The 20,681-nt window shown below is 34.0% G+C and overlaps 1 protein-coding gene and 1 pseudogene across 7 annotated transcripts in view; both read left to right on the top strand.

The window, feature by feature from the left end:
• The window catches only part of ESRRG (estrogen related receptor gamma), a 604,123-nt gene that overhangs the window by 478,700 nt on the left and 104,742 nt on the right, over positions 1-20,681 (top strand). The gene's annotated exons all lie outside the window — the stretch shown is intronic.
• Positions 11,072-20,194, top strand: LOC141513140 (ATP-dependent RNA helicase DDX42 pseudogene; annotated as a pseudogene).

Below are 20,681 nucleotides of genomic sequence, written 5' to 3'. Positions count from 1 at the left end.
CATCAACAAAGCAGGACTTGAGAATAAGGCAGAAGTAGTAAAACATTTTAATCAGAGTTTAAGCAAAAAAAGAGAATATTAAATTATTTAGGTAGTTGCATGTTTTTCTTTTTGCTTCATTTCATAATGAGATAGATTCTCACATTTCCATATCAATTCAAATTATACACAAACTCAAATAAAACAGTTAATGATGCTTCAAGATTTTTATTATTTGCTTTGTGCTTAAATGAGATCTGATATTTTAAATTTATTTCCTCCTAGAATTATAAAAAAAGCTGCTTATTCCTTTTTTTGTTTTGTTTTACAAAATTTGATTTTTTTTTCAATTGATGTTTCCTACTCCTTCCCATTGGAAATCCAAAAAATGTTGCCTTTGTAACTAACATATATATCAATTAAATCAGAACATTTTTCATTCTTTACCTTGAATCCATTATCTCAGTTAGTATTTTGATAGCATTCATCATTGTTCTCTGAATTGTGATCATTGCTTTGGTAAAAATTAATGTTATTCAAATGTCTTTTGCTTTACATTTTTGTTCTAATTCTAATTCTGCTAATTTCACTCTGCATCAGTTCATACAAATTTTCCAGGACATTCTGACATCATTTCTTACAGTTTCATTCCATCATATTCATACACCATCATTAGCTCCCCATTTAATGATCACAACTCAATCTTCCAAGTCTTTGTCTATGCAAAAGAAATTGCTGCAAGTATAACTTGTAAAAATATTATATACAAATCTTTCATGAAAAATATTTTGGAAAGGTCTAAATTTCAGCTAAGCATTGATAACAGAATTGATCAGAAGAAAACTCATAGTGCTATTCTTCAAGTATATATTCCCTTATAATCCAGTATATCTCTTCCTAGATTTACATAACTTAGTACATCTTTTTAACTTAGTAGAGGACTTCCTTAAAAATAAGATAGTGAATGATAGGATGCTTTATGAAAAATAAGTATGATGTGCTCAAAGGCAAACTTATGCTTTTCGTTTTGACAGCCAACCAACCAACCATTTGCTATCTCCATTCAAATTCACCTTCATTTTTTTGTATATGTGGCAATTTGGAAAGACCAAACTAATCTGGTTCAAGTATTTCCATGGTTCTACTCTTCAATTCAATTTTAAAACCCAGAAAAAGAAATTATTTTGTCTTTTCATTTGCTGTTTCATATTAACATTTTCCTGTTTCTTCCGATTGAGTTTTACAAAATGAGCCTATGTGTCATGTATGTTTCTGATTACAAAAGAACTTTGGGAAAATATTCTTATTAATTTCACAAGTCACTGTTTGTACACCTTACTTATTTGGAAAGTCTTATATATCTGTCCATAAGAGTACAGTTAGTTCTCATACATTTTGATTTTCTAAAAATAAATACCATTCCTACTATATGCTCATAATTAGCAAAAATAATAGAAGAAATGACTGATATTTTTGTACTATAAACCCGGTCTATGCCAAGTACTTTGCAATGGTCATTGAATTTGATCTTCATAATAATCCGTCCATAAAGATATTCTTGTTGTTGTTGTTGTTTTTGTTTCTTCCAATTTTACAGATTAAAAAAAGTGAGGCAAATAGCAAGCAAATGACTTGATCATGGTCACAAAACAAGCAAGTGGCCGGGTCTCAATTTGAACTTTCACCTTCCTGACTCCAGGGCTAGTACCTTTGCAGTCAACCACACTAGTAACAATAATAATGGACAGTAATTTTAAACTGTGGTCATTTAATTTCTTTTGTTCTTAGAATTATTTAACATTAAAAACAATTATCCAAAAGTATTATACTTACTAACTTTTCTAGGTGAACACTAAGTTCACTGGATTTTGACTAAATGGATGTAATTACTTGCTCCTTTATCATATATATTAACAACTAAGAGAGATGATTTAAATAGTTAATTTAAGAAATATTAAAGACATCATAACTAACTAATGAATCCTTATGCTAACTAGTTTTAACTGATATAAATTAATAATAATAAATAACATTAAATAACATAACTAATAGAAGTTGTTGACTATATAAAGACAAAACAAAATACTCAAAATACAAAGAATGAATCAATTTGTATTCTCAGGGAGTTTATAACAGGGAGACATCAATTACAAATGTAAGTGTTAACAGAATAAGGGGCGGCTAGGTGGCCTAGTGGATAGAGCACTGGCCCTGGAGTCAGGAGTACCTGAGTTCAAATCTGGCCTCAGACACATAATAATTACCTAGCTGTGTGGCCTTGGGCAAGCCACTTAACCCCATTGACTTGCAAAAACTTAAAAAAAAGTGTTAATAGAATAAATATAATATATAATACATAATATATAATATGCAAATAAAATTATAACACAATGTTATTATTTACAAAATTGTTGACATGGAGAGCACTAGCATTAAAATTTATGGGGATCTTGTAGAAGGAAATGCTTGAGCTGCTTTTTGCAGAAAGAGGAATTGTGAGCATGAAATTAGGAAGAAGTCCTTTATAGAAATTGGGAATAGTCAATGGACAACTTGGTGTTGAGAGACTAAGAAACAGAGAGGAGAAAGGAGTCAGATGCAGATAAGATGAGAGCAGAAGAGAGCAGTGAGTCCAAATGGTATGGTGATGACAAGGTATCAGAAGTTTGAAAAAAGAAAATTTGAAGCAGGTAGTGATGAGTTTGATAGAGAATTGATTAGGCAGAATTTGGAAGCTCAAGTTAAATCATTATGAGTGATGGAGATAGATTGCAGAAACAATCCTGGAATGGAGTTTTTCAGGGATTGTTTGCAGGAGAACAAGTGACAGAGGGATTTGGGAGCTGACTTGGGAGTTCAACTTGGTAGTTAAAGTGAAGGTAGGGATAATGCCTGAAAAAAGAAGTGAGGGAATGAGGTCCAAATAAGAGCAAAGAAGTTGTAAGATGGAAAATAAAACAATTTATCCTGGAAACATAGGATGTCATAGGTTGAGATTGAGGACAAATACTTATGATTGATGGTGAAATCCAAAGTATGTTCATTCCTATATATGACTGAGGTGGAGTGAAAGATAAACTCATATAATTTTAGGAGATTGACAAATTGACAATTTACGAAGTTTGAAGAAACTGCAAACTGGTGTTATTTGGAGGCTGCTTTTGTAGAGTGCCATAAAGTGACAAAACATGTAGAGCCAAATATCTAACGACTATATAATATTTTTTCCACTTTTGTCATTAAATATAATTTTCATTCTATCTCTACATCCTGTGAGAGAGAGGCAGTAATTTGGAGTTAGTAAACCTCTTCTGAAGTCTTAATTCTTACACTTGTTGATATTGTGATCTTGGGAAAATTATTTAACCTTTCAACCTTTTTCCATATCTTAAAGTTTAATGAATTATCAAATATAGAATTTAATTGCAAGTTAATCCCTTTGAAATCTTAAAATGCTATTTAAATGTTATTATTATTATAACTGTAGTTAAAAGCTTGCCTTTGTTCTTTCCTTGGAATCATAATACTCATTTGGTTTGAACTTAATTCTGGCTTGGACTTCCAGAATGTGTAGTTTCCTTGTAGCTTAATTAACAGACTAGTATTAATTCTTAATTTACAACTTCACAAAGAGAGAGAATTTATCTTTTTTGAAGATTTAATACTTTTGATTCAGTATATTCCTTTTCCTCTTTGTAGTATTGCATTGTATTACCAAAAGATAGAAATTACTTGTTGCATTATGTGGCTCTCATTCAATTGGTAAAAAAGCCAAAATATATAGATTTTCCCACAGTATATTACTTTTAGCCATCATGGACTCTTTCCAATTAGAAAATGTTTCCTATCGTTTCTCCTTATAAACTTTATCATTCCAATTGAACATTACTTAATATCCTCTAGATGTATTTCTTTAGTTTCAAATGACTTCTGCTGTTGGTAAATTCAAAACACTCTCTTTTAATTACCAATGCATTCATCAGATTAGAATATTATTTACTAAAGTGTTTTGCTTTTTCTAAAACTAAAAAATTCAGTCATTTTTACTGCATATTGCTGAGTGCATGAGATATACCCATTCTGAATAAAGGAACTAAGTATAGAGATCTTAAACTAGGGGAGAAAGGCTACCCAGCATCTTATCTGGTTTAAAATCACATAAAGTGTTTTTCCAAGTTATGTTCTGACTAGGAATTCTATTTAAATAACCTGTTTGTAGGGGACAAGCCAGGGATGAGTATTATGGATTTATGGTTATAGCAGGAAATGAACAGAATTAAGATAGGAATGAAATCCAGTTTTATGGTCTTTTGCCGATAATTACTAGAAGAATAGGAAAAACAACATGGTGATAAGGCCATATGATGTTCTGGCCAGACCCAATAAGGAAAGAAATCCAATGAGGTTAAAACACACAATAAACCCCCTTCTTGCGGAAGATGAATTTGCAAATGTAGCTGTTTTAATTAGCTGCAGCTAACAGTTAAATAATTTCCTGAAAGAGTTTAGATGCCCTGATGTTAGTTATGAATTTGGTTTGCTTTATAGTGTCAGCTGGGTGGCAGAGAGGATAGACTGCTTGGTCTAAAGTCAGTAAGTCTCATCTTTTGTGTTAAATCTGCCCTCTGACACATTAAAGCTGTTTGGCCCTGGGCAAGTCATTTAATCCTCTTTGGCTCAGTTTCCTCATCAGTAAAATGATCTGGAGAAGGAGATGACAAACCACTCCAACATCTTGGCCATGAAAACCTCACATGGGGTCACAGAGTCAAAAATGACTGAACAACAATGTAGGCAACTCCTACTTAATAAATTTCCTTTATCAATATGGCTAGTCTACTTGTGTATAACTTGATAGCCAGACAGTTGTCTGTTAAATAAGAACTTAGGTGCTTGGTTCATGATTCCATAGCTTATACAATTATCAGAGAGAAGGCTTAACTCATTTCTCCCTGACCCATAGACCAACCTTCAGTCCATGTTCCCTCTCTATGTCATATTGTATTTGCTTTGCTACACTTTTGTTAAACAAAACTTGATCAATTGTTTAGGTAAAATGCCATTCTCTTTTTGATCTGAACTTGTAAGTTATATTTTCACACAGAGACTTTTGTTTTCAATGTATATTCGTTATTTTTAAATTTTCCATTTTTAACCTACTGAATTAGCTATCTGTTCCCATTCCAGTCATCCACAAATTTGTGTGCATATTTATGTGTATGCATGTTTGTATTTTTTCCTTCTGGCTTCATTCACAATGGTGGCAAAAATGTTTCAATGGAATGGATTAAAGGAATGCAACCCTTCTGAAATGTCCCACTAGTCTGAGTGCAGTAGATAGAGATGGCCCTCACTGATTGTTCTTGTTTAGTCAGTAACTTTACTGAAATATCATGAAGTCCACATTTCTCTACTTTGTCTATCAAGATAAAAATGTCAAATTTCATCTAAACTTTTGTAATTCAGAGATACTGTATTTGCTGCATGATCTGATTTCTAGGTACCCTATCAGAAATAGAGAGGTTGGATGCAGAAGAGAAGAAAGGAACATTCATTTGAATTAATCCTTTATTGTCTTTCTGGTTCACATTGATTAAATACAAGAAACATTCATTTTTTAAAAATAGCTATAATATGTAAGGCTCTCTGCTAGCTGCTTTATAATCAATCCTATTCTTAGTCCCTATTAAGAATATCAAATCCCTTGAGACTCCATAGTACTTTCCTAGATCATCACTCCTTTTTCTGACTACTTTCTCTTTTCCCAATCTTTAAAAAACTTCCTTAAGGAGTTACCTTTTAATAGAGGAGAAATCATAAATAGGAATGTGTAAGTTTTCTAAGGAATAACTATTGAGGTGGAGATATTAGCTGCTTGAGGGAAAGGTACTTTTATAAAGTCATAGTAAACTGACTCTTAAAAGAAGCCAGGGATTCTAAGTGGAGTGAGGCAAGTGGTCGGTAGTCTTAGCATGGGGGTCAACTTGTGCACTGGCTTGGATGGAGAAACATTCTGAATCCTCATGCATGATGAGCAACTAAAAGTTGGCCAGTACTGCTTCACTGTAGAGTTCATGGAAGACAGTCTCATGAAAGAAGATTGGAAAGACAGCGAGGGGTCAGATTATGAAGACTTTCAGATGCCAAAGCCAAGAAGTTTATAACTGATCTTAGAAGTAATTTTATGACACTGAATTTTTTTCAGAAGGTGCTGATATGATTATATCTGTGCTTTACCATAATAACATTTTCAGCAATGAAAAGAGTAGATTAGACTGAATATCAATTTATGGGAAAGAGACTCATTAGGTACCTATGGAAATAGTATTAGAAAAAGGATGAAACTTCTAAATGAAATGGTGGTTTTGTGAATAGAATGTGTATTAGAGATATTTTCACAACAGAACCGATAGAAATTAGTAACTGATTGAGCAACCTAGCTTTCCTTGCTTAGTTTTTTTTTTTTTTTTTAATGATGTAGGTCACATAGATACCCCAGATAAGAGGTTATTGCTGGAGATTTCTTTGAGAGGCAAGGAAGGAAGAGAAAGTTTGAAAAAGTCACTCTGGTGAGAAGATATATAATAATTAGGGAGAAGTGTAATCGTTCTTCTGTTACTTTTGAGGATTCAGTTTCAATTAAATAACAACATCAGGCAGATTGATGTTATGATTGAAAATGTGCTAGACCCAGAATAGAAGGATCCAAGTTCAAATTCAACTTTAGACACCTATAAGCCCCAGGAAGACATATAACCTCCCTAACCCTCAGTTTCTTTTTCTGTAAGATGGGATAATAATAGCTCCCACAGTTTGTAGATGGATTAAAATTAGATAGTATTTGTAAAATATTTTGCAGGCATTGAAATACCATAGACATTGTTTATTTTTATTAATTATTTGAGCCCAATAATACAGTTTTATAACTTCTTCCACATTCTGTCTTCAGTACATAGCAGGATGAGAGGAATCAAATAGCAGTTATCCTTTGACAAGGTTGCATTTGTTAATTGTCAAGGGAATAAATGTTTTAAAGTATAAGGTAATGTGCAGTTAAAGAGATAGAGAAAGAAGGGAAAGATAGTTTGAATAGTGGTCATGTTCTGGGAAATTATAAAGAATTTGAGAGTTTAGAGATTAGAATTGTGTTAAGAATAGGATTAGAAGTAGTTACAGGAGGCAGCTAGGTGGCACAGTGGATAGAGCACCAGTCAGGAGGACCCGAGTGCAAATCCAGCCTCAGACACAATAATTACCTAGCAGTGTGTCCTTGGCTAAGTCATTTAACCCCATTGCCTTAAAAAAAATGTAGTGAGACATAGAAAGACTGAATAAGAAAATATAATATTTGGACAAATGAGTCTTGGAATAAAGCAATTGGTTTAAGTGACTTGCCCAAGGTCAAACAGGTAGGCAATTATTAAGTGTCTGAGGCTGGATTTGAACTCAGGTCCTCCTGACTGCAGGACTGGTGCTCTATCCACTGCACCATGTTGCCACCCCAATCTTGGAGTTTGAAAAGATGGAATCAGAACATTTTTCTCAAGAGATCATATCCCTTTGTGTAAACTCAAGTAGAGTGGAGTAATAGGTTCTAGGAATTAAGTTGATGGAGGAATTGTTTTATTAGGATATTGAGGAGACATCATCTTATGCATTGAAGTTTCCTACTTGGGAGCAATAGTTAAGTTGTACATGAAGACTGAGACACAGGCCAATGATGTAATTGAGAAATGAGAGAGAATAATTTAGTCAGTAATCAACACCAGACTCTAAATTAGATAATAAATTTTTACCCGCTGAAATTCAGAGGAAAAATCATTGCTCTTAGTGGAGTGGAGATAGTAATGGAGGATGAGTGATCTGATTTCTCCATTGCTGCTGCTGAATTGGGGGACAGGAGAGAACATATAGCTAGTACTGGAAAGGATTCTTTCAGTAGAATAGTGGAGCTCAAATCTAGATCATAGCTGTTTGAAAATTGAATAATTGATGAAGAAATAGTCTTCCACTTAGTGTCCTTCCCTAAACTTTGCTTTCACAATCCCTTTTTTTAAAACTGTCAAAAGCTTTAACCTGGGTGTGATTATAATTTGAAAGATTGGCAGTGGCTAGGTGGCACAGTGGATAGAGCACTGGCTCTGGAGTCAGGAGGTAATAACTGCCTAGCTGTGTGGACTTAGGCAAACCACTTAATCCCTTCCCTTGCAAAAAAAAAAAAAAATTGAAAGATTAGTCCATTCTTTGGAGTGATTACTCAGTACCTCAAATAATAGTTTCTCCATAGTTTTTCTTTGCCAGTAAAAATCCTCATCTTGTAGCTCTGTGTTTCTGAATTTTTCACTTACCTAGACTTGTTATTCAATGGCAAGATACCTGTTCTTCAAGTACAATTTGTTAACAATTTTTCCTAACATGCCTTCCTATATAGCATGTCCCTCAGAAACTCATAATCACTTTGTTTTGTTATGGCTTCAGAACAATGCTTTAGAAATTTGGCCTTACAGATTAGCACAGTACTTTGATACATTCATGGTCTTATTGCTGTGAGTATGTCTTGTAAGAGGAAGTGTTGCAGCACCTACAGCTCTTTTTTAATCATCACTTGCTTTTTTGTCGATCTGCCTCTATTTTAATATCTCACTTTTGTGCATGTGTTTATCTGTTTTTTTCCTTGATCACATGTTTGCATTGGTATCTATTATGATACTTTTGTGGTCAGGCAACATTGTTAATGAGAGAGAGAGAGAGAGAGAGAGAGAGAGAGAGAGAGAGAGAGAGAGAGAGAGAGAGAGATTGATTTTAAAGTAATGGGGTTTTATAGAAAAAAGCAGATTAGGAATATTTAATCTATCCTACCACAAAATTCTGAATTTAACTGATTATCTGAGTCCAGATTACATTTAGCATATATTCTCTCATAATACAGTGCTATGTTTTGCAGATTAATAATAGAATTTCATATGATAAAGTTAGAAATTGAACGATTATAAGCACCTCTAAGACTATAAATTAAGTTGTTCTCTAGGAGTAATTTATTCTAATGAAATCACAAATCTGGGGAGTAAAAGCACTATATAGGAATCAGTGTAAAATGTATCAGAAAAGGATGGGCTATAATTATGTAATGCTATACAAAGAAGCTCTGGAAGATTGAGAAAGAATTATATGGGGAAGGAGTGTATTTCAAATGTAAGGGACAGCATCTAGATAGTTAATAATGAGGGCTGTGATCTTAGATAGCCATGGGAATAAGGAGTGGGCTTGAGGTGATGAAAGTAATAAGATTTTGATGTAAAGAGTCAAAAGGAGTAAATTTAAAGGTGTATGAACTACAAGATGCAGAGTCATCATTGTGAAAGTTATTTATAGAGAATTTGGAAGCAGTGATAGTTTGGAAGAATTTTTGTTTTAGAGACACCGAATATATTATTATAACATTAGTCTATTCAAAGAGAAATGGACTATTTGTAGTTTGAAATATAGAAAGTAGATATGGGTACAACATTAGGGGGATCCGACCTCTTGTCCTGGGTATCATCTTGAAATTGGCAAAGATAGTAGAACATCAGTAGTCTACAGTGCATGTAAAATTTAGGATGAAAAATTGCCCTTTTCATTTTGGTATTAGACGTTTTTCCTGCTGAATAAACCTAACAGTTTCAGAAAAGCTTTTAAAATTTCATGACACTTTTCCCAGTTAACATTTTGATCATAGTTCCTTGACCAGTCCAGTTTCGGTAATTGTTTCTTCCTTTTGAGAAACTTAATGAGGTTTCTAGGGTATCTAGAATAAGAACTGTAAAATGTCTATTGTTATTAAATATTATTACCAAGTTGCTTGGCATCTGTTATTTTTGGATGAATAAATTTTCAGGAAGGTGTTTAACCCTATCCTAGTGAAGGTCAGTAAGTTTTCTGCCTCTTAGAATAAGGATACTTTAGGGTAATACAGCCTTGTTTGTCAGGTTATTTTTAATTTCTAAAACCTTAATAATTAAATCATAATTAGGCTTGAATTTAGTAAGACTGAGGGTTTTAACATAAAGCTACTTGAAATATTCTAAATAATACCTTTTTTCTTCAATATGATAAAAAACCAAAGAATATGATCCTGAGAAATGTCCTTATTGCATTTGATCTGATGGAATAATGAAAATGTTTATTTGTATTAGGATAATCTTCATTATAGTAAAAATATTTATACCTCTAGCTATGATTATGAGAGCAAATTTATTCCAGAAAAAAACATATGATACATTTCATTCTAGGTATCAATAATTATTTATTTAGTTTTTTCATGTTCTTCATGTCATTTTTGGTAGCATCTTGAGTTTTGGTGGCATATGTAGTAATATTTACTTTCCCTAGTTAAGAAGTTACACCCAGGGCTCTACATAGTGAAAGTATGTGAGTGTGTGAGTGAGTGATTGTATGTGTATGTGTGTATTTACATATATATTTATGTGTGATTTTCTTTGTCATGGAGATAGCTAAATGGAATTCTTATTTCTATGAAGTCAGGTAGGAATAAATAAACCATTTCTTAGAAAATCTGAGGTTTTTTCTTAACCTAAGAAGATCCTTGAAAAATAATATCTTGCAGTCCCCTTTGTTTTGATCTTCTGTATTTTAGGAACTTCTAGAAATTTTCCCTGTCTAATCTGTATTTAACATTTTGTTTCCCCTGTTCTAGCTTTATGATTTGCAGTGTATTGAAGCTGATTGGATAGAAACTTGATTAAAACACACCACTAGGGATATATCTCTCATTTGCACCTTATATCATTTTGTAGAGTTCATAACCCTAATTTGAGGGGGCTTAGAAGTCTTAGGTTAGTAGATTATTAGTAGACTGGGATTAAGTCTCTTTTTACAGGTATTCAAATTGATTTTTCATCACTCCTGAAGTCTTGAAGACTTGATGTTCCTCCTTGGCTTAGGAGTTCCTCTGTTTCTCTAAATATTTCAGGGTTGTTTTCTGTATATTCCATTCATTAAATTCTTAATCTTAGTAAAAGGGAAAACCCATTTGCTTTCTATTTTTTCATAAAATATTCTTTATACTATGGGAGAAAACTGCTTGAAGATTGTTTTTTAAGTGATTTATCCTTTATTAAAAATGTTTAAGAACTAGAAAATTACTCTGAAAATAAAAAGTAAAGTTTCAAATTTTTTTTGTTTGCTGACTCATTAACTTCTTATAAGGTATTAATATAACATTGCCCATAATATGCCTTTTATATTATTTTACCTGAATTAGTTTTGAAACTTTACTTAAACCTATTTTGATATCTTGGTATCTTCACATTTGCATTGTGTGGTTCAGTAGCATTTGCAAAATTAATATATGATGATAAAATGGAAATTATAATATTGAAATGTACAGTACAATAACTTTCTCTTTGATAATCTATTTCTCTACATGTAGTTCTGAATGTACCCCTTGATTGGCAAGAGAAGTTATATTATTATTAATTTTTTAAAAAATAATATATTTCATCTTTATCCCATTGGTTAAAGGATTTTTAACTTTATTTTTGCTTTTGAAAGAGTGACTCATTAACTATACAAGAGGAATGTCTATTGAAACATTTTTTATATTTTGCACTTATTTTTACATCTCAAGAATTTACCTATTCATTAACCATTCAAATTTAGTTCAAGTGATTTACAGAAATAGTTACTCAACATATGTTTTTTCAGGCTGTTGTTGTACTTTAGTCTAATTTTAGACGTATATGTGGATCACTTAAATATGGTGATAACATTCATCTTTGAGTAGCAACAAGTAATGTCTGTGGCTAAGGCCAGGAACTTAACATTCTTGAAATCAAAATGTTGTTTCTAGTCATGAGTCATCCAGTATGTGTCCATCACTGGACATTAAACCTAACCTAAATTCCCTTTCAATCTGCTACATGATACTCATGCTTTTTCTAGTTTTGTGTTTTTCTAAAGAAGACAGACCTAGAATTAATAGGTGTTTTGTCTACTTTAATGCTTAAGGTTAGGGGGGGAGCATTCACAATATTTATCCCATCCACATTTAGTTAATGGGTAGTTATTTTTTGTTTTTTAATTTGTTTAACTTGAGTTTTATGTTTTTAAGAACAAAACATTTTATTGTGATTCATAATTTAAAATCATCAAATTTAAAAAAAGTTAGATCTGATTTATAATCCAAAGACTTTTTTTTCTTCTGGCTAGTGCTATTCTTAAGTAGAGGTTGGATTGATTGACTCTCCACTCATATGTACTTCTGTTACATTTCTTGGAAAGGTAAATGAATAATATAGCATAATTATCACCATTAATGAGATTCTGAGAAATTGTTAGGGTGAAAAGTTATGAATTAATGATATCATGCATCAAATGAATTAATTAACATATAGCAAAAATAGAGAAGAATTAGATTGGATAGTTTTTTGGTTTTATGATGTTGCCTATGATATGCATTGGTATGTACCATGCAATAGCACAACATTGGAATGAGTTGCACTCCTTTAAAAAAAGGCAAAAATTTGAGATGACAAAACTCTTATCAAAGAAAGCTATCTCAAGTAATCCTTAGGTAGCAATTTATTCCCATCTTGGATACAGGGAAGATTTTAAAGTTATAATATTACGGGACCCTTACTCTTTACTTCTCTTTATCCTTACAGTCAAAGATGAAAACCTACCTGATATTTTATATTTCTATAAGAGAACTGACATCAAAACCTGAATGAAGGAAGGAGGAAGGAAAGGGAGAGAAAGAAAACATTTCCATGGTCTGTGGCAATCTGTAAAATCAGGGAAAAAGTCCTTCACAAAAATGGAGTCACATAGGACTTATTTAAACAAAAAAATAATCTGTTTACTCCATTAGATGACCATCCTGAGTGAATATTTGCCATTACAATAGGGCCCCTGAGGTACCAAACCAGAAGTAGTTCATTACAAATTAACATTTTTTAAACAATGAGAAGTGAAGAGAAGGAGCCAAAATTGAGGACTTGCCTGTCACTTTTTAACTTAACTCATTGATAAGATTAGTCAGTTCTGGATGCCTTTTATCCCTTTATCCAAAAAAAAAAGGAGTATAGGAAAGTATCAATATTCCTTCTCTTATCTTTAGTTGCTTAGTTAAAATCATAAAGCTGACAGTTTGTTTCATCATCACACCACTCAATATATCTTCAGTGATTACAAATATCCCTGATATTCTACAATATCATGTGATATTTTGAACATGAAAAAAATATTCCATATTCTGGGGTTAAGAGTAGAACCCATTGTGTGAACTTCTGTAATAATCAGCTGTAGCAGACATCTCAGATGCAATGCTGACAGAAGAGCCCTAATGACCCCTGGGTTGTGCCTCCTTCTTGTGGGGGTGAAAGGCCTCCATAAGCCAAATACGTGACCTACATGACATGAGACAACTGCAGAATAGTCCCTGCCTTTAATAGGCAAGGTTGATAGAGTATTCTGAAGCCTGTTGGTCATGCCCCCCCCCTTTTTTTTTTTACTATGGGTAACAATGGGGTGATGACAGGTCATGAAGCTTGGACAGGATATAAGGTCTATGATGATAAGGGTGGATTAGTGTACATCACAGTATGGTTTGCCAAGTATGGAGGAAGCTTTCATGTTCGTAGTGGACTCTTCTGAAAGATTAGACTTGGAAACTGATTGGCAGACTAATGTGTTTCTGTAAACAAATCAGTAACATCCCATTAATAAAATGGGAAGAAAGCATTTTAAGTGAAAATATTATAAATGTATATTGTTTTACAATAAACACTTTGTTATAAGATTTGGCAGAAATGGAAGTTACAGCAGAACAATATGCACAAAATATTATTAAAAACTTTTGTTTTTGTTAAATGATTTTCCTTCTCATAGGTTGCCTTTACTATGTTTAAAGTCCCTAGTTAAAAGTGTTCGGGGAAAAATATTTACCCTCTTTGAAGTAAAAAACTAAAATTCCCATTCTAGTATACTAATATATTTTCATATTATTTATATAAGAACTTTTTCCTCCCTTCATAATGAATCATTTTCTAAAATCAACCCTTTGAGTCAATTTGTTTTCTTCCCTTTAATTATCCACCTACCTTTTTTTAAAAATAAATTTGTGAATTTTTTTAAAGGCTTATAAAATATAAACTTATGATCACCTGTGATAATTCATCTTTGTCAGGGTTCATTCTTCCCTTTCTCAGATCTCTTTCTTTAATGATATATTGGCTTTATGCTTTACTCTGCAATTGTTCCAACTTCTTTAAACTAGGTTGTTCTATTCACTTGGCTGTTTATGCTTCAGCACCTTATTAAATTCACCAGTTAAACAGAAAATGCAGTATAAATACGTTTCATGAGTCATTTAAGGATTCAGCCAAGAGACATTATAATTGACTTTTGGGTCCATTTTTAGAGCAAACTCTTTCAATACTCTTCTCAACAGGAACACTTCCCCCTGTGTTGGAACTGACAAGACTATATGCATTACTTTATTTTGATACTGACATTTAAACAATAAAATAAAGCCATTTAAAACAAATAGTAGTGCTTTAAGTGTCTGGGCTGTCAAGATATCAAATTATATAACTTGGAAAAAATCAGAATTCATTGTTAATGGTATGCACTTAACACAAAGGGTCGCTGGAGTACTCACCAGATAGATATTCAGCTACCATGTTGGAGCTAACAGGCTCTATTCCTTTAGATAGAATTGACTATATTCACTTAAATGGACTTGACTCTAGCACAATCACTGTATTCAAATGTCAAAAAAAAGAGAAAGAGGATGTCACAGAGGGTCACAAATTATGTTGGATTTTGACAGATTGTAGCCTTGCTTTACAAGAGCAGTAACATCTCATTTGTCACCGTTTGATCTGTAAGTGCGGGAATGGGAGCGGAAGGCCCTCCATCTCCGCCGCAATTTAATCGCTCTGAGGCCGACTGTGGCTTCGAGTGCCACCTGCCCATGCACCGCACTGCTGATCTGTTTTAATTTAATCGTCCGTCAGCTGGGATGAAAGCATAAATTGTTTCCCTTTGATCTGCAAATGGTGTGTTTTTGCAAAGCAGGGTGTGGAATCAGGGAGATCAGATTCTCAATTTAGTGTACCCTGTAAAATGTAGGCCTGTAAAGACTCCGAAACAATGTTTTCCTATGGTTCTAACCAATGAGTTATTTTCTCCAATATCTTGATGTGAATGAAGTCTTCTTTAGGATGAGGGGAGGAGGATTAGGGTGACAATACCCATGAAGGATATAGTGAAAACTTAATAACTTTATTTTTTTTATATCTTGACCAGTAAAGTAACTTCTTGGCAACTAAAGAAACTTGAAAGGATATTGTAAATTACTGCATTCTGATTTTTATTAAAGCATCTTGTTCCTTCTTATAGCCAGCTAGGTGGCTACTATGATTGAAGCAGTACCTGTGACTGAAGGCAGAAAACGGAACACTCACCTAGATGTGGAAATGGCTTTGGAACCAGGAGGAGTTTGGGTTTTGTGTGTTTGCCACTGCTACTGGCAAAAAAGGGAAGAACCAAAGCTCCCTCAGGATCCCATAGTAACTTTGGGGCTACCAGCTCTGCAGTAGGGTTTGTGAAGTCAACTCCACCACACCTCCCTTTTTACTATAAATTTGTACCTAAACAGGCAAATCTTGGATGAAGAAAATGCTTATTTTTTAAAATGAAGCATAATAAATATTTTGCTATTGCATTTGCCTTACATTCTAGCAAGTTCCATTCCAAGTCATCCAACTCTGAGAGTGATGATGATCCCTGAGAAGCCTGAAGTAAAGAATCAAGTAGCCTGAGATATAAAGAGACTTGAAGAAAAGAACAAGGAAAGGAAAAATTAGAAGAGTATCCAAGATTCCATTGAAAAGGAAGATGTACAAGAAACTTATTTCTGATACATGAGAGGAAACTTTACTACTGGTTCAGTTCAGGAAGAGGAAGAAGTTAACCTGAAGTATGACAGTGACAGAAATCACATTGCATCCTCCAAAAAATCACTGCTTTGGTTCCTCCCATTGATCTTTCAGAGATTGTCTATCCACTATTTGAAAAATTTTTCTACAATGATTTTAAGAGGTAACCTTTCTCACCCCAGAGCAGGTGATAGATATCCAGCATAAAAACTTAATCTTTGAATTTAAAGAGAAATTAAGTGGATTCAGAAACCTGACTACACACAACCCACTCCCATTCAGTGTCAGTGTGTTCCAGTGGATGCTGGTGTGAATGACCTGACTGGCGTTGCTAAGACAGACAGTGGAAAAAGCACATACTTTATCTTGATCATTTTGATTCTCATCATGGATGAGAAGGAAATGGATCCAGGGGATGATGCCATTGCAAGATGAGGTTCTCTACCAAGGAGCTGTGTCAGCAGATTGATGCAGAATTCATACAGTTTGGGAAAGCATGAAATCTTTGATCTGTGACCATGTCTGGAGGATGAAGCAAATGGGAGCAGGCCAGAGCCTCTGTATCCTGGGTCTACCAATTGATCATGTAAAGATGAAAGCTAAAAATCTCCTGATAATCTCTTACTTTTTGTTTGATGAAGGTGATTGAATTTTTTATATGATCCGTGGTCAGTCATGTCCAGCTGGATAGACAGACTCTTATTTATTGCTACTTTCTGGAACAAAGATTGAAAACTGGGAGGCGAAATCCTGATTGATCCTATTTGAGTGATGCAGAGAGACATTGGAGAGGTGAGCCAGATTGTAGAAATTCTTCACTTGGTGTCTGGCAGAATTTACCTCTTCTGGAACTCTTTTCTTATTTGTAAATAAGAAAGGAAATGCTGATGAGCTAGCTAACAGCCTTAATACAAGTAGAATTTGGAGTTGCTCATGGGGAGATGGATCAAAGGGAAAGGATCAAGGTCATTTCACATTTTAAGAAAAAAAAAAGGCTTCCCAATTCTTGTGAATACAGATGTTGCAACCTGTGGTTTGAACATTCAGTTAAGACTATTATCATCTATGATGTGGCTCAGGACATCGATACCTATACACACAGAATTAGCTCAGCAGACACTAAGGGTGTAGCGTAAACTTTCTGGACTTCGAGAATACAGCAGTTTTAGTGGTGACCTTGTCAGGAACTTGGAAGGGGTCAATCAACATGTTACCTAGGAATTTCTGGACCTAGCAATGCAGAATGCCTGGTTTTTGGAAATCTCAATTCAGAGAAGGAAAGAAAAAAAAATTGACCATTGGTGGAAGAGGCCTTGTCTATAGAAAAATGACCTAGGCTCTGAGAACACAGACTATGGAATTAATAGCCACTTGATGAGTAGATATGAGACTTCCAAGCCCTCCAAAAAGACCCTGGAAATCTGCCTGCCTACCTGCAGTGTCAGAATACAAAAGCTATTTTATTGCTACCATTTTAAGCAACCAGAATACTGGGAGCTCTGCTGCTGGGGCAAATTGGTGGACCGCTCAGGGAACTTGAGTCTTGAGACCAATTAGTTCAGTCCAGCAAAACCATGTGCCCCTGCCAGAGCCACCAAAAGCATCCTGGGTTTTTCCAGTGCTGCGAACTTTAGGAAGTTTCCAAGAGTGTACTCATCTATTGGAATTCAGAATCTCTATAACACAACCTCTGGGAGCAAACAGACAAGAAGGAATTGATGGTGGCAGTCACAATGGTATTAAAGAGTGATACCCAGAGAACTGAGGTATTGGTCACCATAGTCATGGAGATGGTTGTGATCACTATACTAATGATATACATCATGTAAATGGCCATCTTGGTGAGAGATACCACCATCCAAAATGAAATGGGCAGCATGCAGATGGTTCTCAACAGGGCTAAGAAAAGATGGAACTGTTGGTTGAAATGGGGACAGACGACGTGAAGTGATAGTCAGAATGGAGAGTTCAGGGAAGAGACTTGTGTCCATAAGAGCAAGACAGGTGGCAGGACAGATATCAGGTTGGTTTTGAAGACAGACAAGATAGCAAAACATAAGATAACATGATAAAATGGTTAGAGAGTATGTACAAAAGCATGGAATGAAATGGAATCCATATTATTAAGGATTTCTTCTTCATAAATGACTTTATCCTGGGGGTTAAGTTGCAGCCCAAATCTGAGATGCAAAGATTCTTAACTCCTAAAAGACATCAGCAGCCAGGACCTGGAAATAAGACCCCCTTCTTCCAAATCATTTTTCTTAATCTTTCTTTTAATCTGCTTTGGTCTTCATTGAATGTTGAACTCAGAGAGAGCACCAGAGCTCTAGCTAAAGAGGATGATTCTAGTTTGTTTAGACACTTAAAAATAGGTAGCCATAAATTTGCTCCAGAAATTCTATTTAGGTATCTAGGGGCCAGTTCAGGTTGTCCTGAAAGCCAACTGTGAAGTTCAGGTCCATGTTCATGTAGTTTTTCTTGTTTTCACCTCCTGAGAGATTTTCTTCTCTTTTTCAGTGGCTAGGCAAGGGTTAGTGTGGGGTGAGCAGGCTCTTTGCACTATGAGTTTTGGAATCCACAAATGGCAACAGGCAGGGGCAACCTCATTCATTTCTGACATGGTTACAGGTGTACTCGCCAGGCCTGTGGGATTTAATACTTCAGCTCCTTAGCCAGGAACGTTCAGATACATGAGAAAGAACAGGAAGCTGTCCCTGACAAACTGTGCCCAAAGCTTCTGTAGTTATGCAATGTTCTGGATATTTCTTAATGGAAAATAAACTGCCATACTTTTAAAAATTATTGTATATTACCTTTTTAATACCTTTTTGCTGAAATTATTTGTTTTCATCTTGTAAAGTGAATGCAAAATTATTGAATGTAGTTAAGATGATTCCAAAGGAGTACTTGTGAATTTTTGAACATATCCTTTTACAAAAGTTTTTTTGTACCATCATTTTGTGAATATATACTGCTGATTTGATTACATCCAAAAGTGAGTGTGGCTTTTGGATGCAATGAATGCATTTATGTTGTTTAAGATTTTAAAAAATGAATTCTTATACTTGTTCATAAAGAACAGTATAAGAAGAATATGATAGATTGATTCATTAATATTTTTGAAATATTTCTTACTCGGCGTGTTTTTAAAAATCTATAATTAGATCATTTGGATGCATATTTTCTATATTTTATTATGAACATATTAATATTTTAAAATTGGAGACTAAAAAGACTGATGAATGATCTTAGCCCTACGACCTTTAAAAGTTTACAAAAGTTCCCTTAGTCACTGGAGAAATCACTTCAATAACTCAAAAAATCTTAGCAACTTGAATAACCCTTAAAGTCCTCCAAAGAAGATAGGCCTTTAGGATACAATACAAAAAAAAAAAAAAAAAAAAAAAAGAAACAACTTAGATCTTACTTTTAAAACCAAAATAGCAACTGGCCCTGGAGTCAGGAGTACCTGAGTTCAGATCTGGCCTCAGACACTTAATAATGGCCTAGCTGTGTGGCCTTGGGCAAGCCACTTAACCCCATTTGCCTTATAAAAACCTAAGGGAAAAAAAAAAGCCAAAATAATTCTTCATGGGCATTGATACTAATAAAATCATAAACAGAATAGAGAGCCCCTAAAGACCGGTTGAATCATGCTGTTTATTCCTGGCCCATGTTTTAACTTGGCTTTTCTCTTCTATAATTCCAACTAATTGCTTTTTTGAGAAGTATTTGCTTTGGAATCATAAAGGTGCCACAGCCCTTTCCATTTATTAGCTTATTCTGCCGTGCTGCATAAACCTCAGAAGCAAACATCTTGGAAATTTTAAGTTAAATAATCTGCACAGACCTGTTTGATTTGATTGTACATTTTGAAAGTATTTAATCTTAGCAGGTGACAAAAGTATAAATAAAGTCAGTTAGTGATTTTGACACAAGATTTGTATGGTTTAAATTTATGTTTAGAGATATGGTAAGAGCTAAAATTTCCCTGATGCATAGGGAAATCCACCTAGCAATAGAAATTGACAACTTTTTATCTTTTAAATTTTAGTGTTGCTCTTAGAGTGACTTTTGCCCAGTGAGCATATGTCACACAGGGACTTGAACACAGGTCATTCTGGTTCAGATCCAAATTTAATATGAATGTTATCACTATCCCTCTGGACTATATACACATTACTTCTGTATTCTGAGGAATGAGGTCAATATTCCTAAAATTCATTACCACCACTGGGGCCAAATAGTGAATTTAGCTATAAGGAATTAGAAAGGGGATTGGGGGGGGGGGGTTGAGGAAAAAAGAAGGAAATACAAAGCATAAATAAAATGGGAGGAAATTGGTGGGGGGGAGAAAATACTGAATCTCTCTTGGGAAGGGTTGACCTGTCACTATTAATGACATCATTTGTCATTTGTTTTTTATTCTTATCTTCCTTTGTCTGTTTTGGTTAAGACTTATATTCTTTATCTTACTTTTTTATATCAAATGCAGTACCAAAACTGAAGTTCTTCATGTTTCTTTTGATAGTAAGGGACTCAGGATAAAGAATGTGTCAGCATAGATCCATTTTAATTCTCTCTAAAACCTCATATTGTTTGTTTATCAACCAATGTTGATGCCTGATTAATTCATATAGACAATGAGAAGTAATTTAATTTTCTTATTTTATCCCGATTCACAACCCTAAACTATTCTTATCCCCCCCCCCCCATTCTTATATTTTGATTCAGTCAAAACAAGCCTCAGATTTC

This window comes from Macrotis lagotis, chromosome 2, assembly GCF_037893015.1.
Source record: "Macrotis lagotis isolate mMagLag1 chromosome 2, bilby.v1.9.chrom.fasta, whole genome shotgun sequence".
Taxonomy (NCBI): Eukaryota; Metazoa; Chordata; class Mammalia; order Peramelemorphia; family Peramelidae; genus Macrotis; species Macrotis lagotis.
This window is presented reverse-complemented; position numbering and strand designations above follow the sequence as displayed.